Source organism: Petaurus breviceps, unplaced genomic scaffold (genome assembly GCF_028583685.1).
Source record: "Petaurus breviceps papuanus isolate PSGF00001 unplaced genomic scaffold, PetGlider_PUasm1.0 90630, whole genome shotgun sequence".
Classification (NCBI taxonomy): domain Eukaryota; kingdom Metazoa; phylum Chordata; class Mammalia; order Diprotodontia; family Petauridae; genus Petaurus; species Petaurus breviceps.
Genome location: NW_027187291.1, coordinates 2726387 through 2742200, shown reverse-complemented (window position 1 = coordinate 2742200; position 15814 = coordinate 2726387). Strand labels below are relative to the sequence as shown.

Sequence of the window (15814 nt, the reverse complement as noted above, 5' to 3'; positions counted from 1 at the left end):
TCCTTCACCAGTGGACAGTATTCATTCTCTGTCTGCAGGACAGTCTCAGGGCTTCTTAGTGAACAGCCAGGTTCCAGGACTTCTTCAACAAAAGGACTGTCTTTCACCAGTGGACAAATCTGGCAAAATAACATCGAAACAGACAAAGTACCAGCAAAACAGCCATGTCTCCTCAGTCCTTGGCAGCTCAGGGGGCAGGTCTCAAAAGTCCAGGGCAATTCAAAGCGGCCACCAGCAATTCTCCTAGTCTCTCTCTCTCCACGAGGTGCTGCTTCCAAAAAAATCTTCCGCCTCTCTCTTGTCTCTCCAAATCTAGTCACCAGCTCCTCCCAGTTCAGGACTTTCTTTTCACATCAACAAGTCCATCCCACAGGTGGGATTAACAAGCTCTGGGTTTTAACATAATCAATTTGAAAACCAAGCCAATACAGGGGAATCTTTAATTGCCATTACTATCACACCGTGTAACCTTGGGCAAGTTACTTAACCCCAAATTGCCCTCCAAAAGGCAAAAAAAGACCCAAAACAAGTAACTTGAAGTGATTCATCTTCTGTCCATGTATCAGAAATTTAGAATAGCTCAAAGAGAGCACAATTATGTTTATATGCCCAGCATTAATAGAATGAATTCCAAATTTTAATTCTTTATTATATACTGCATTAATAATCCTAGTGAGAGGGGCAGCCAGGTCGCTCAGCGAGTAAGAGCACCAGCCCCAGTGTCGGGATGACCTGGGGATCAAATCCGGGCTCAGATACTTAGTACCACACCCAGAAATAACTGGCCGTGTAACCTTGAGCAAGTTACTTAACCCCAATTGCTTAAAAAAAAAATTAAATAAAAAAATAATCCTAGTGAGCCATCTTTCAAATATATGCCATTTTTTTAACCAAACGCAAATGATAGAATACAATAAAATGTGGTTAGAGTAACAGAAATATATCCCTATCAGAGGAAAATTCCTAGAACTTACTCTAATGGTGTATTGGAATGTAGCAATTTGGTATTATAAAATGTTAGATTCAGAGGGTGTTTTCACATATATTAAATTCAGCTTTTATATGTTATGAAATAAAGATAACTGTAATGACTGTACATTTATGTTACATAACCTCAGATTGGCCATCTTTGTTGCTTAGCATCTTTCATTTCTTTTACTCAGTATCATATTCTCCACAACAAAAGTTCCAAATCTTTTTCTCTTTTTTCAAGCCCAAAGGAGTACTACCAGCCCTCACATTTATAGCAGATAATACTAACCTCTCATTTCACCGACAATTTTGAGTCCATCTGACAGGAGTTCCCTCAATTCGCTTTTTTGACTCTAAAGCACAACAGCCATTCTCTTTTCCTTTTCTCATTCCTCATTATGAGAAGAGGTATGCCTGTTACTTACTAAAAGTAGTTGTTTTCCCTTAATTCAATCACCTCTCACATCTTCCTGACCTTACTTCAACAATTATTCCATCTGTTACACATCTTAATCTGTCTTTACCACCTTACTCCTATCTAACAAACATACTTTTACTCTTTTCAGTCCTTTAAAAATAAACCAAAACCCTTTCTTTGACCCTTTCATACTATCCAACTACTGTCTTCCCTTCTTTGCTGCCAACATGTGAGAAAGGATATCTCTATTCAGTGCCTCTACTTCCTTACCTCCCCTCCCCTCCCCCCCCCAACCACGCTTTTTGTGATAGGCTTTATACCCCCACCACCCTACTGAAACTGCTTTTTTAAAGGTAACCAGTTACTTAATTGCCACATCTAATGACCTTGTAAAATGTGACCCTCTTAACTACCCTCTCCTATATTACTTGTTCTTCTTTTGGCTTCAGGGGCATTTCATTTTCCTGTTTCTTTTAACCTATTTAAATGCTCCATCTGTCTCATCTTCCTTACCTCTTCAGGAGGGTGTTCACTAAGACTATGACTTTCCTTCTTAACGCTTCTGTTGACACATCTCTTGACAAGTTTCATTCTCATCCAAAGGTTCAGTGATCATCTCTACACAGGTAACTCTCAAGGCTCCATGTCTAGTCTGCCTTTTTCAAGTCTCTATGTTTTGCCCAACTGACAGATCCATACTTCCAGCTAGCTATAGATCATTTCATTTTGGGTGTTCTGCTTATATCTCAAATCAAAGATATTTAAAACCAAACTGATTATCCGGTCATTTTTTGCTTGACTATTTCCATTTGTGGCACTACCATTTACTCAAGTCTTCCATCTTTGAAACTTTGTGTTATTTTTGACTCTTCTTTCGTCCTTACCTCATAAAACCAGTCTGATAGGATCTAATCATGTTAATTCTACCTCAGCAACATTTCTTGGATACATTCTTTTTAAAAAGTTTTCACTACCCTGACTAGGTCTATCCAGACTACTGAAATAGCCTTCTAACAGGTCTTCCCACTCCACTTTTTTCCCATCCAAGTCCATCCTTTACACAGATGTCAGAGTCCTCTTCCTGTTGCATAGATTTGATCCTGTCACTCTAATCCTCAAGGAACCCTTCAGTGACTTCCTGTTGTTTAAAGTTAAACAACTTAGCCTGCCATTCAAGGACTTCTACGGTCTTGTACCACCCTACTTCTTCGGTCTTATTTCATACTCTTCCTTTCAATATATTTTATATTCTTAAACTAGACTACTCAAATTTTAGATTTTTATTCAACTTTCCAGGCATGGAGGACAGCCAGTGAAAAAGTAAGAGATTTGGGAGATGGAATGTTGTGTTTGAGGAACCAGAGTAAAGTTTAAGAACACTGGAAAGAAGGGCAGCTAGGTGGCTCAGTGAGTAGGGCACAGGCCCAGGAGTCAGGAGAACCTGGGTTCACATCCGGCCTCAGACATTTGACACACACACACACACAAAACTAGCCGTGTGACCTTGGGCAAGTCACTTAACCCCAATTGCCCTTCAAAAAGGCAAAAAAAAAAAAAAGAGAGAGAGAGAGAGAAGGGTCCCAGGGCCAGGGGAAACTAAGGAACATTGGATTTCAGAGTTGATTCAATCTTGTTGGACTTTACTGGAGAGAGAGGTAAGGGCCAGAAGATCAGTCTGTTAGGGTGATCTTCCTCTACTTAGTTGCCAAGGTTATTTTTCTAAAGCATAGGTCTGACTAAGTCACCCCCCTATTTAATGAGTTCTAGTACTCTAGTATCAAATACAAAATTCTGTGTTTTGTGTTTATAAGAATTTATAACTTGGGCTCTTCCTGCCTTTCCAGCCTCATGAAATGTTCTCTGTGTGTTCTGTAATCCACACTGGCCTACTACTCACAGCTTCTTGAATACAAACAGTTCATTTCCCTTTTGCACTGGCTTTCCCTCATGTCTGGAACACTTTGACTCATCACTTCTGCCTTTTAGTTTCCCAGGCTTCCTTCCTTGTCTGTAACTCCAAAACAGCTGAGATCCTGCCTCCTGCAGGAAACTTTTTTTCAGTTCCTCCTAGCTGCAAATGCCTTATCTTTCTAAATTACTTTCATCTACTCTGTATATATCTTATATATACTTAGTTATATGTTGTCTCTCCCATTAGAATGTGTGCTACGTGAGGGCAGGGCTGTCTTTTGTCCTTCTCCTATATCCCTGGTGCTTAGTACTCTGCCTATGCATAAAAGTGATTATTGAAATCATGGAAGTAGATTTTATTGCCAGATGTAGAGAAAGGAGAGAAAAGCCCTAAGAACAATTTTGAGTAACACCTGTTTTAAGTGACTTAGGAGACAGAGAAGTAGTCAGAGATAGAAGTAGGAGGAGAATTAGAAGAGTATTATTGTGTCTTGCAAGAGATGAAAGAATAATTGGCAGGAGAGGGGGGAGTGGTTAGGGTGCAGTGCCCTGGTGCTAAATGCTATAGAAAAGTAAAAGAGGAGGAGGCTGATCAAGGCTATTGTTAACCTTTAAAAGAGTACTTTCTCCAGAATGGCGGTAATGGGAGAGCCAGATTTCAAGAAGCTGAGCAGAGTGGTAAGAAAGTAGGAGAAATCCTTTTCCAAATGTTTGACATGTTTGGAAGAGAAAAGTAAGGATAGCTGGATGTGATAAAAGGGTGTGAAGAGGTTCCAGGTGAATTCATGACCTAAAGATAAAAGGGATATCCTATGCCTTTCTCAATTATTCTTAATAGAGATGGTCATAAAAGACAAAATGGACAATTTTGATTCCTTTATAAAATTGAAAAACTTTTGTGCAAGCAAAATTAATGCAGGTGGAATTAGAAAGGAAAGAAGTGGGAAATTTGTGCAGTAAATTTGATAAAAGGTTGGTATGTACATATATACATACACACATATAAATATACATACATATAGATATATGACTTATTCAGGACCCTTTGGTCCTATTTTCAGAGCCTACATAGATACATGACTTATTTATATATAAGAGCCATTCCACAATAGATTGATGGTCAAATGATAAGAACAGGCAATTTACAAAAGAAGAAAATGCCAGCAACTACATGAAAAAAAGTATTTCAAATCATTTAACAAGAATTTCTGGGGCGGCTAGGTGGCATAGTGAGTAAAGTGTCAGCCCTGGAGTCAGGAGGACCCTGGTTCAGTTCCGGCCTCAGACACTTAACACCCACACAAAAAAACTAGCTGTGTAACCTTGGACAAGTTACTTAACCCCAGTTGCCCTCCAAAAGGAAAAAAAAAGCGCTGTCAGATTGGCAAAAATGAATAAATAGAATCACAGAATGTTAGAGGGGCTGTTGGAGGAAGGGTGCAATTAATGCACTGTTGGGACAAGTGTGAATTGGTCCAACTATCCTGGAAAGCAATTTGGAACTCTACCCCCAAAGTCACTAAACTGTACCCTTCCTTTGATCCATCAATACCACTATTATCCATGTATCACAAAGAAGTCAGAGACAGAAGGAAAGGACCCTTATGCACAAAAATATTTATAGCAGCCCATTTTGTTTGTAGAAAAGAACCATGTCATAAAATATGTTACACAATGACTTTGTTGTTGTGCAGTTGTTTCAGTAGTGTCCAACTCTGTGACTCTTTTTGAGGTTTTTGTGGCAAAGATACTGGAGTGGTTTGCCATTTCCTTCTCGAGCTCATTTTATAGATAAGGAAACTGAGGCAAACACGGTTAAGTGACTTGCCCAGGGTCACACAGCTATTAAGTGACTGATGCTGGATTGGAACATCGATCTTTTTGACTCCAGGAATGCTCTAGCAACTGCACCATCTAGCTGCCCATACGATAACTACAACAATGTAAAGGAAAAATAATTTGGGTTCAAGAACCATCATCCAATGCAGCAATCAATCATCATTCCAGAAAACTGATGATGAATATGCTTCCTACTTCTTAGAAGAGAGTGATAGGTTAGAGGTGGAGAATGAGTTTATATTTTCAGACATGATTGTCTAATTTTGAGTGTGGGCATTTATACCTTGGAAATTAGCAAGTACTGCAAATCAGAGATTGATTTATTATTTTGTTGATTGTCTAGTCTAGTGTCAAACTTAAAGTAGAATTAGGGCCACTGAACAGTACATAAGGATCCTTGCCAGAATATTGATTTATAAAACCACACATTAACATTATCTATGTTCAGTTGCAATTTTATTTATTTCTCACTTAAATTTTAGTCTTGTTGGGGCCTTGTGTTTGATACCTCTGGTCTAGAATTTAAAGGAACTGAGAAATGTTAATAATTCATATTCCATCTAAAAGTATATCATATATGTATTTTTTTTCTTATGGGGAACTGGTTATTAAACATTTATCAACATGCCACTGGACACAGCTCATTTTTAAATTTGTTTTGACTATGTTTATTTGTTATAAGCTTTTATTTTTAAGTTATTAAGACTTTTATTTTTAGAGAGTAGAGACTAGTAGTAATGAAAATAAAAGATTAAAAATATACAGAAAAGAATACAGAAGAGTTCAGAAGGGGATACAAGCAGGACAGTTTTGATATTAGATTAATTTACTCTTTAAAAAATCTTCATATACAGTCCTTTTGTATTTAAATTTTCATGTTTATTAAGTTTGTGAAATGTTTGTAATTCCTTCATAATTTTAAAAAAGTGATAAAGAGAAGACCTTTTTTTTTTCTTAAAGGATTGAGGAGACCTGGGAAAGTTTGTAGACAGGAGGTAAGGAGGCATTGGAGAAGAGGGAGAATTATGAAATTGAAGAGTTGATTCCTGGAGCAAGGTTCTACAGGGAAGCAGGAAGGAAATGGATCAAGGACATAAATGGATAGAAGGATTATTCCTAGGAAATAATACAGGTACATCTTCTCTAGTAACTCAAGGGAAGGAGAAATGGGCAATGAAAAGTGTTGAGTGGAGGAGAGAGATAAGAAGATAAGATAAGATAAGAGATAAGAAGATAAGAAACTTATGTCAAATTCAATTTTCTCTGTGAGCTACATAGCTCAGTAATCTATTTTAAGTATGGGGGGGTGGGTTGAGATTTTGTTGGAAGCTTGAGGGAAAAAAAATTAAAACAGTTGCTGTGGAGAAAGACTTAGGAACAAGTCAGCAAAAATAGAGAGGCTTGCTTTCCCTTGGATGGTTGTGTGGAATCCACTGGACCTGGAGTCATAATAGTGAAGGATGTAAATAAACAGAAGTTTGTCAGGGCCATGGCTACCTTCCTAGAAAATCAGGGAAGCTGGAAGTCTTACAATGTATGGACATGGCAAAATGGGTTGAACATATAAGGAGTTGACACTGTCACGAGAACTGGTTGTACATACAAGTTCCACAGACCAGCACTGTACCTTTGAAGTGGTGCAGGTAAAGGATCCATGATCAAGATATTTGCTGGGGGCAGTATGCAGTGAGGTCATTCCCAATCAATTCATCGGAGACTCTGAAAGTGTTGGCCAAAGAGTCCTGCAAGCCATGGGGGTTACATGGGGGATTCAAGATGGTGAGGAAGAACTAGGAAAGGGGTCAAAAACTGATACCTCTGGGACAGAGAGACCGTGATGGAATTGCTGGATATGTGGTTGGCAGCTGCCAACAAAAAACTTTAGGACAAACTATACAGGTTTGATTAATAAAATACTTTGTTCATTTAAAAAAAAAATGAAAAGCTCTAGGTTGGAAGGCTACTGCAGTAGTCTAGGTGGGAGATGGTAAGGGCCTGAATTAGGGAGGTGGCTATGTAAATGGTGAGGAGTCAGTGTATTCAAGAGATATAGAAATAGAATCAAGATTTGGTGAGGTAGTGTGGTACAGTTGAATGATCTCTGACTTTGGAGTAGAGGAACTGAGTTAGAATCTGGGCTCTGCCATTTACTGCCTGTATAACTTTGTGTAATTCACTCAGCCTCTCTCAGCCCCAGTTTCCTCAACTATAAACTGATTAGACGACTTCTGAGATCTCTTCCAACTCTAAATATGTGATTCTGTGATCTTACAAAAAGATTTAGCAACTGATGGGATATGTGAAGTAAGTAAAAGTGAGACATTTCTTAGAATAGTTAAGATGTTAACTGACAAAGCTGGCATCCAAAAAAATCTTGATAGGCTAGGACAATGGAACTAAACTAATGCAATGAAACTTAATAGGCAAAAAATTAAGTCCAATATATAGAATAGGTTCTAGCAACAGTTAGAACTGAACGTGGGGGGCGGCCAGGTGGTGCAGTGAGTAAGAGCTCTGGCCCCGGCTTCGGGAGACCCAGGATTGTTTCTGGCTTCAGATACTCGGCACACAAAATAAGTGGCTGTGTAATCTTGAGCAAGTTACTTAACCCCAATTGCTTAAAAAAAAAAAAAAAGAACTGAATGTGGGACAGCTGATTGATTTAAGATTGGAAAAGGATCACAACAAGGCTGTATACTGTCATCTTATTTATTTAACTTGTATACAGAGTACATCATGTGAAATGCAAGGCTGAGTGAGTCAAAAACTGGAATTAAGATTGCTGGGAGAAATATGAACAATCTCAGGTAGGCAGATGATACCACTCTGATGGCAGAAAGTGAAGAGGAATTAAAAAGCCTCTTGAGGGTGAAGGGAGGGTGCAAAAGCTGGCTTCAGGCTTAACATTAAAAAAACAAACAGATCTTGGCAACTGGTCCCATCACTTCATGGCATATAGATGAAGAAGACATGGAAGCAGTGTCAGATTCCTAGGCTCAAAGATCGTTGCAGACAGCGACTACAGCAGTGAAATTAAAAGACATTTGCTCCTTGGAAGGAAAGCCAAGGCAAATCTGGACAGCATACTTTTTTTTTTTTAAAAGCAATCGGGGTTAAGTAACTGGCTCAAGGTTCCACGGCCAGTTATTTTTTGTGTGGGTGCCGAGTATCTGAGGCCGGAACCGATCCCAGGTCTCCTGATGCTGGGGCTGGCACTCTTACTGCACCACCTGGCCGCCCCTTGGACAGCATACTAAAAAGCAGAGACATCACCTTGCTGACAAAGGTCTGTATAATCAAAGTTATGGTTTCTCCAGTAGCAGTGTATGGCAGCTGTGAGAATTGGACTATAAGGAAAGCTGTGTGTCACAGAATCAACACTTTCAAATTGCACTGCTGAAGAAGACTTTTGAGAGTCCCTTGAACCAGCAAAAAGGTCAAATCAGTTGATACTTAAAGAAATTAATTCAGGCTATTCATTGGAAGGTCAAATACGGAAACCGAAGCTTAAATGCTTTGGCCACATAATGAGAAGACCTGACTCATTGGAAAGGACCCTGATGTTGGGAAAGACTGAAGGCAAAAAGAAAAGAGGACAGCAGTATAGTGTCCAGAGGAAGGGAATGATTGGTACTTTTCTACTCTGCTTTGTTTAGACTATGCCTGCAGTATTCTTTCTGGGCAATTCATCTTAGGGAGAACATTAATGAACTTTGGCATAGCTTGAGGAGGGTAGCAGGGATGATGAGGTAACTAAAGACAAAATCCCTGCAAGGGTTGCTTGAACGAATTTGGAAATGTGTAGCCTGGAAAAGATAAAGTTTAGAAGGTACAAGATGGGCCTTCAAGATGCATGTCATATGGAAGAACTACATTTAATCTGCTTTGCAGAGTAAACTGTAGAACTCAGAGGAGTGATTGAAAGTGTTATAGAGGCCAGTTTCAGCTTGATGTAAAGAAAATATTCCTAACAATTAGAGTTGCGCAAAAAATAGAACAGACTTCTAGGAGAAGTAGTGGATCTTCTTTCATAAGATGTCTTTTAAGTGAACCCTGATTAATCAATTTATAGGCATGTAGAGGAGACTTCTTTCAAGGATGTTGTTGTTCAATCTTCAGTTTCAATCATGTCTTACTCTTTGTGACCTCATTTGGGGTTTTCTTGGCAAAGATACTGGAGTGGCTTGCCATTTCCTTCTCCAGCTCATTTGACAGATGAAGAAACTGATGCAAACAGTTTTAAGTGACTTGCCCAGGGTCACACAGGTAGTGTCTAAAGTAGGATTTGAACTTGGGTCTTCCTAACTCCAGATCCAGACTTCTATCCACTGTGCCACCTAGCTGCCCCTTTCAGGTATAGGATAAACTAAAAGACATCTAAGGTCTCTTCCAACTCAAGAGATTCTATGATTTAGATTCATTTTTTGTTCCTCTTAGATAGTGTTAAACCCATATATCTATGTTGTTAGACACTACTCTTTACTATGTCTAGGAGTACCTGCTTTCAGGTTTTTTTCCACTTTACAGGGTATATGAAACAGCATTATATAGATATAAAGTAGTGATATTATTATAGAGCTTGGAATTTCTATGGCATTTATGTAATTGTTTCCTGAACCAGATTACAAATTCCTTCAGGATAAAGAATAGGTCACATAACAAACTAACATTTATAACTACATTTGCAAAATTGTTTCTTCACAATAACCTTGTGAAGTAGGTAATGCAGACATCATCTTCTTCATTTTACTGAATAGAAAACAGTCTCTGAAGGAAGAAATAATTTGCCTTGATCATCCATCTGGTTAGTGATGAGATTGAAAGTCAGATTGGTTTCTTAGCTCCAGGACCAATGCTCTGTTAGCTTCACCTTTTTTCTCAACAGTACTTGACATACAAAACATTCCAGCCTGGCATTTAAATGGTACAGTGGATAGAGCACTAGACCTAGAGTCAGGAAGACCAAAGTTTGAATCCGGCCTCAGACACCAGATGTGTAACCTGAGATGTCATTTAACCTCTGTCTACCTCAGTTTCCTCATTTGTAAAATGGTGGATAATAATAATACCTCCATCCCAGTCTTATGAGAATCAAATGAGATAACTATAAAGCACTTTATAAATACTAGCTATTATTATTTAAAATTCTTCATAGTGTGGTTCTAGCCTAGATTTCCAGACTTATTTCACATTATTTCCTTTTTTTACACTCTCCTTGGTCTAGCCAATATGGTCTACTTGTTTCCTAATATCATTATAATTGTATATACCACCTCTTGGCCTTTTGTGCCTTTACACAAGCTCTCCTTGCTGTGGTCTAGGATGAACTTCCTCATTTTCACCTGTTGAAATCCTTAACTTCTTTTAAGGCATATCTCAGGTGCCATTTCCTAAGTGCCATCTGCCTTTTCTGATTATCTGCCTTTCCAGGTTTTCAGTGCTCTCTCTTCCTCCTCAAATTATCATGTATCCTAAAAAGAACACAGGTTTCTTGAGCAGGGGCTATTTTTCATTTTATTGTATTTATCAATGCTAATACAATGCTTTGCATATAGTAGTATTTGATTAATTTAAATTCTTAATAAATGTTTACTAGATTAATAAATACCTGAACAGTCTTAAAATTTGAGGTTCTTTATAATTGTGTTTTCCTACAACAACACTGTGAAATGGTAGTACAAGGATTATTCCCTTTTTACAGCTTTTGCAAATGTAAAATTACTTACTTAGGGTTCCTCAATTAAAAATTCTGGCATTCTTTTATTTAACTAACCTTCTATCATTCCATCTCTGTGCCTTGCCCCTCTTAAACCTATTCTTCACCCTCACTGAGACCACCAGCCCCTCCAGTCCTTACTACTTTCAAAAGCCATTCTTCCTCTCTAAGTTCACTTTCCACCTTGTCCTTTTGTAACTTTAGAGTTAGTTAGCTAGTATCTACTCTACCACTGCCCTGTATTCTTGAATCCTTTATCTCCTTATGTTGTCTCTGGTGATCCTTTGCCAAATTATATTCTTGAATGATTCCCACTATATGCGTTCCTTACTTCTATTCAAGTGCAGCTGAATGGAACTAGAAGAACAGGATTAACTATAACCTACAGGTTTTTGTTAAGTAATCTCACTTGGTCTCTCACCACAGTAAGGCTGTCCTTTTATTCCTTCCTAGTTAATTGTCTATCTCACTCCATGCAGAAGCTATTCCAAGTCATTTCTAAAGCCTTCCACATTTCCCTCTCTCCCATCTTCTCAGTTTAGAACTTGCTTCTTTATTGAGAATATTGAGGCCATTTGCCATGAGCTCCATCTTAATTTCATTTTCTAATTTTTCCTCTCTTGCTCTTTTAATTTTTAAAATCTTTTTTTTGCTCTTTTAAAAGAATGTCTTTTCTATTTAATTTTTTATTAAATTATCTATTTTTAGTTTTCAACATTCACTTCTCCAAGTTTTAAATTTTCTCCCCCTCTCCTCTTTTCCCAAAATGGCTTGCAATCTAATATGGGCTCTTATACATATAATCCTACTAAACATATTTTTACATTAGTTGTGTTACATAGAACAATTATAACAAATGGGAAAATTCATGAGAAAGAAAACAAAACAAAAAAGAAAATAGTCTGCTTTGTTCTGCATTCTGACTCCATAGTTCTTTCTCTGGATGTGGCTAGCATTTTCCATCATGTGTCCTTTAGAATTGTTTTAGGTCTTTGCATTGCTGAGAAGGGCTAAGTCTATCAAAATCAGTCCTCACACACTGTGGCTGTTACTGTGTATAATGTTCTGGTTCTGTTCCCTTCACTCAGCATCAGTTCATATAAGTCTTTCCAGGTTTCTCTGAGGTCTGCCTGCTCATCATTTCTTATAGCACAGTTGTATTCCATTACATTGATAAAACACAACTTGTTTAGCCATTCCCCAATTGAGGGCATCCCCTCAATTTCTGGTTCTTGACTACCACAAAAAAAAAGCTGCAATAAATATTTTTGTACATGTGGGTCCTTTTCCCATTTTTATGATCTCTTTGGGATACAACCCTAGAAATGGTATTGCTCGGTCAAAGGGAAGTCCCTTAGGCATAGTTCCATATTGCTTTGCAGAATGGTTGCATCAGCACATGACTCTACCAGCAATAAATTACTGTTCCAGTATTCCCACATCCTTTCCAACATTTACCATTTTTCTGTTTTACTATGTTAGGCAATCTGATAAGTGTGATGTGGTACCGCAGAGTTGTTTTCATTTGCATCTCTCTCATCAATAGTTATTTAGAGCATTTTCTCATACAACTATAGATATCTTTAATTTCTTCCTCTGAGAACTGCCTGTTCATATCCTTTGACCATTTATCAGATGGGGAAAGATTGGTAAAGAATGTCTTTCTTTAGTTCTTCTAGGAATTCTTGTTGGGCTTGTGTCTCATCTGCATTTGTCTCTGAAGCTTTGCTTGTAGATGTTTTCAAGTCAATTGCCTTCTGAGTTTTTGGCTTGACTTTCCCTGTCACCATGGTAGCTGTTTGTGGTCAGGTTCTTTTTTTTGTTGTTGTTTGTCTTGACTTTCCCACTCAGAATTCAGTTTGACATATTTTTTGTAGTTGTTATAGAAGAGATTTTAGGGGAGTTTTTAGCGGTTTTCACCTTTCACTTTGTCAACTTGACTCTGCCTCCCTTCTCTTTATTTCCAAACCCCCTTGATACCATTCTCTTCTTCCTCCTCTTTTCCTCCATTCTGATTAGGTGGCCCTTTTCCTTGCCGAGGCTAATCTCTCTACATGTGCCCTTGTCCTCTCCCAATTGTTCCCCATCATCTTATCTAATTTTCAGCTTCTCCCTTTCTTCTCCGCTGATTCCGAATATGCACAATTCTCCCCATTCTTAAGAAACTTTCATTAGACCCAACCATCTCCTTAACCAATTATCCTATGTTTCTTCTTCAGTTCTTGACCAAACTCCTAAAAAAACTGTTTATACTCCCTGCTTCCACTTCATCTCCTCTCCTTCACTTCTCAGTTCTTTGTATTCTTTCTTCTAAACTAATTACTCAAGTCATTACTCTCTCCATAGTTACTAGTGATCTTTTATTACCAAATCTGATGGTCTTTTCTCAGGCCTAATTTTTCTTCTGTAGTACTTGATACTGGTGATCACCCTGTCTTCCTAGATACTCTGTCCTCTTTAGCTTTTTATGACACTATTCCCTCGTGAGTCTCATCCAATCTTTCTGATGACTTATTGCCAACTTATCATTCATCCATCCAATTTGTTTCCAGCTATGGTTATTCCCCAAGGCTTTGTCCTGTGTCCTCTACTCTTCTCTCCCTGTACTCTCTGGTAACCTCATCAACTTCCATGGGTTTAATTATCCACTCCAAGTAGATGACTCACAGATCTGTATAGCCAGTGTCAAGTTCTCTCCCTTAATTTCAGTCCCTCATCACCTCTAGTTGTCTTTCAGACATTTGAGGCCTCTTGGAGATACCTCAAACTCAGCATATCTAAAATGTAATTCATGTTTACCCTTCATACTTATCCTTTTACATTGTTACTTATTTTTAAGAGAGGCACCCCCATTCTTCTAGTGGTCCAAGGTCATAACCTTGATTTTATTCTTGACTCCTTCCTCTGCCTCATCCCACATATCCAATTAGAATATAATCATTTTATGAGTATGACAGCTTCATTAATTGTATTTGTATCTCCAAGGCCTAGCATAGTGCCTGGAACTCTGTAGGTGCTTAATTAATACTTGCTGATTGACAGAAATAGTAAGTGTCACAGCTGGCAACCTAGTTTCACTTCACTTCCGAAGTTCAAGGTGCTTCAGACAGCATGATGTCTCTACTAAGCTTTCTTTAAAATCCTGAAGAAAATAGAAAAACAATAATAATGATGCTAGAAAACATATTAAATTTATTCTAAGATAGAGGCGGCTAGGTGGCTCAGTGAGTAAGAGCACCGGCCCCAGTGTCGGGATGACCTGGGGATCGAATTTGAGCTCACATACTTAGCACCACACCCAGAAATAACTGGCCATGTAACCTTGAGCAAGTTACTTAACCCCAATTGCTTTAAAAAAAAAATTATTCTAAGAAAGTCAGTGAAAAAAAACCCAACTTACATAGTTCTTTTTTCCTCTCTGTAGTTTCATTTGGATATGGTTGATATTATAACTTTTATATGTTGTTCAGTCGTTTTCAGTCATGTCCAGCTCTGTGACCCCATTTGAAGTTTTCTTGGCAAAACTACTGGAGGGGTTTGCCATTTCCTTCTCTAGCTCATTTGAGAGATAAGGAAAATCAGGCAAATAAGGTTAAGTGGCTTGCCTAGAGCCACACAGCTAGTGTCTGAGGTGAGATTTGAACTCAGAAAGATGAGTCTTTCTGACTCCAGGCCTGGCACTCTATCCACTGCACCACCTAACTTTTATATAGTGTTTCTATAAATACTCAAGTGTTATCAGTGACCTCATAATATTGTCTTGTACATCTTTTACTCTTGCTCTCCTATAAGTTTTCCAGGGGTCATTAGGAAGCTTCCTTCCTTCATTTCTTTATAACATTGTGAGAATATTAGTTTAGTATGCAGACTGACTAGTGGTCAGCCTTTGCAAGAAATATTTCAACATATGTAATTTTAGCATGGCTAGCTTTTATATATGTATTTCCTTTTGACAGCTGAAAACTTGGAAAACACAAGTTTGGTAATTAATTACTTGGCACATGTACAGTTAGTTCAGAAAAAGCCTGAGATTAGTCAGATCTTAATCTTCATCTTCTCAACCATTCATTCTAATATCTTTGGGTGTTTTTTATTATTAATATGTTTTCTGCATATTCCCTATAACCAATTAGGTGCTTTGCAAACCTAAGATATCTAACAACCTTTGGCTTCCCATAGCAGTGATTTTCTTTCAGTTTTGGGAATAGGTGGATGTAATTAATTGTTTTAAAAAATTTTTTTCACATAACCTTTATTTTTTCTCCCTCTCTCCTTTCTCCCCTCCTTCCCATTGAGAAATAATAAGAAGATCCTTTAAACAAATATGCATAGTTAAAAGCAAAACAAATTCCCATATCGGGGACATCCAAGTTTTGTATGTCTCTTTCTGTGTCTTTAGTCTGTTATTTTCCATCAGCAGGTAGTAGAATTTTTCATCATTCCTCTTTTGGAATCAGTTGGTCATTGCATTCATGACAGTATTGCTACTGTGCCCCGAAGAGATCAAAGAAACAGAAAAAGGGCCCAGATGCACAAAAATATTTATAGCAGCTCTCAGTATAGTGGCCAAGAAGTGAAAACTAATGTGGTGCCCATCACTTGGGGAATGGCTTACAAATTATGGTATATGAATATTAGAAAATATTATGGTGCCATAAGAAATGACAAAAGGGAAAGCCTCAGAGAAACACATCAATACTTATATAGATTGGGGGCAGCTAGGTGGCACAGTGAATAGAGCACCAGCCCTGGAATCAGGAGGACCTGAGTTCAAATCCAGCCTCAGACACTTAACAGAAAAACTAGCCATGTGACCTTGGGCAAGTCACTTAACCCCAATTGCCCTACCTTCCCCTCTCCAAGAAGGAAAAAAAAAAGACTTGTATAGATGATGCAGAGTGAAGGGAGCAAAACCAGAAGAACACTTTATACAATGACAACAGTGTTATAAAGACAAA

The 15814-nt window shown here is 38.1% G+C and overlaps 1 protein-coding gene across 9 annotated transcripts in view; it reads left to right on the top strand.

Moving 5' to 3' along the window:
- ZNF652 (zinc finger protein 652) overlaps window positions 1–15814 on the top strand; it is a 122951-nt gene that overhangs the window by 75512 nt on the left and 31625 nt on the right. The window contains exon 1 of one of the 9 annotated variants that reach the window (XM_069064379.1): window positions 6107–6272. The exons of the other annotated variants lie outside the window; for them this stretch is intronic. The gene's annotated coding sequence lies outside the window, so the exon portion shown is untranslated. Of the gene's footprint in view, window positions 1–6106; window positions 6273–15814 lie in introns of those variants that run through there. 9 annotated transcript variants of the gene reach the window in all.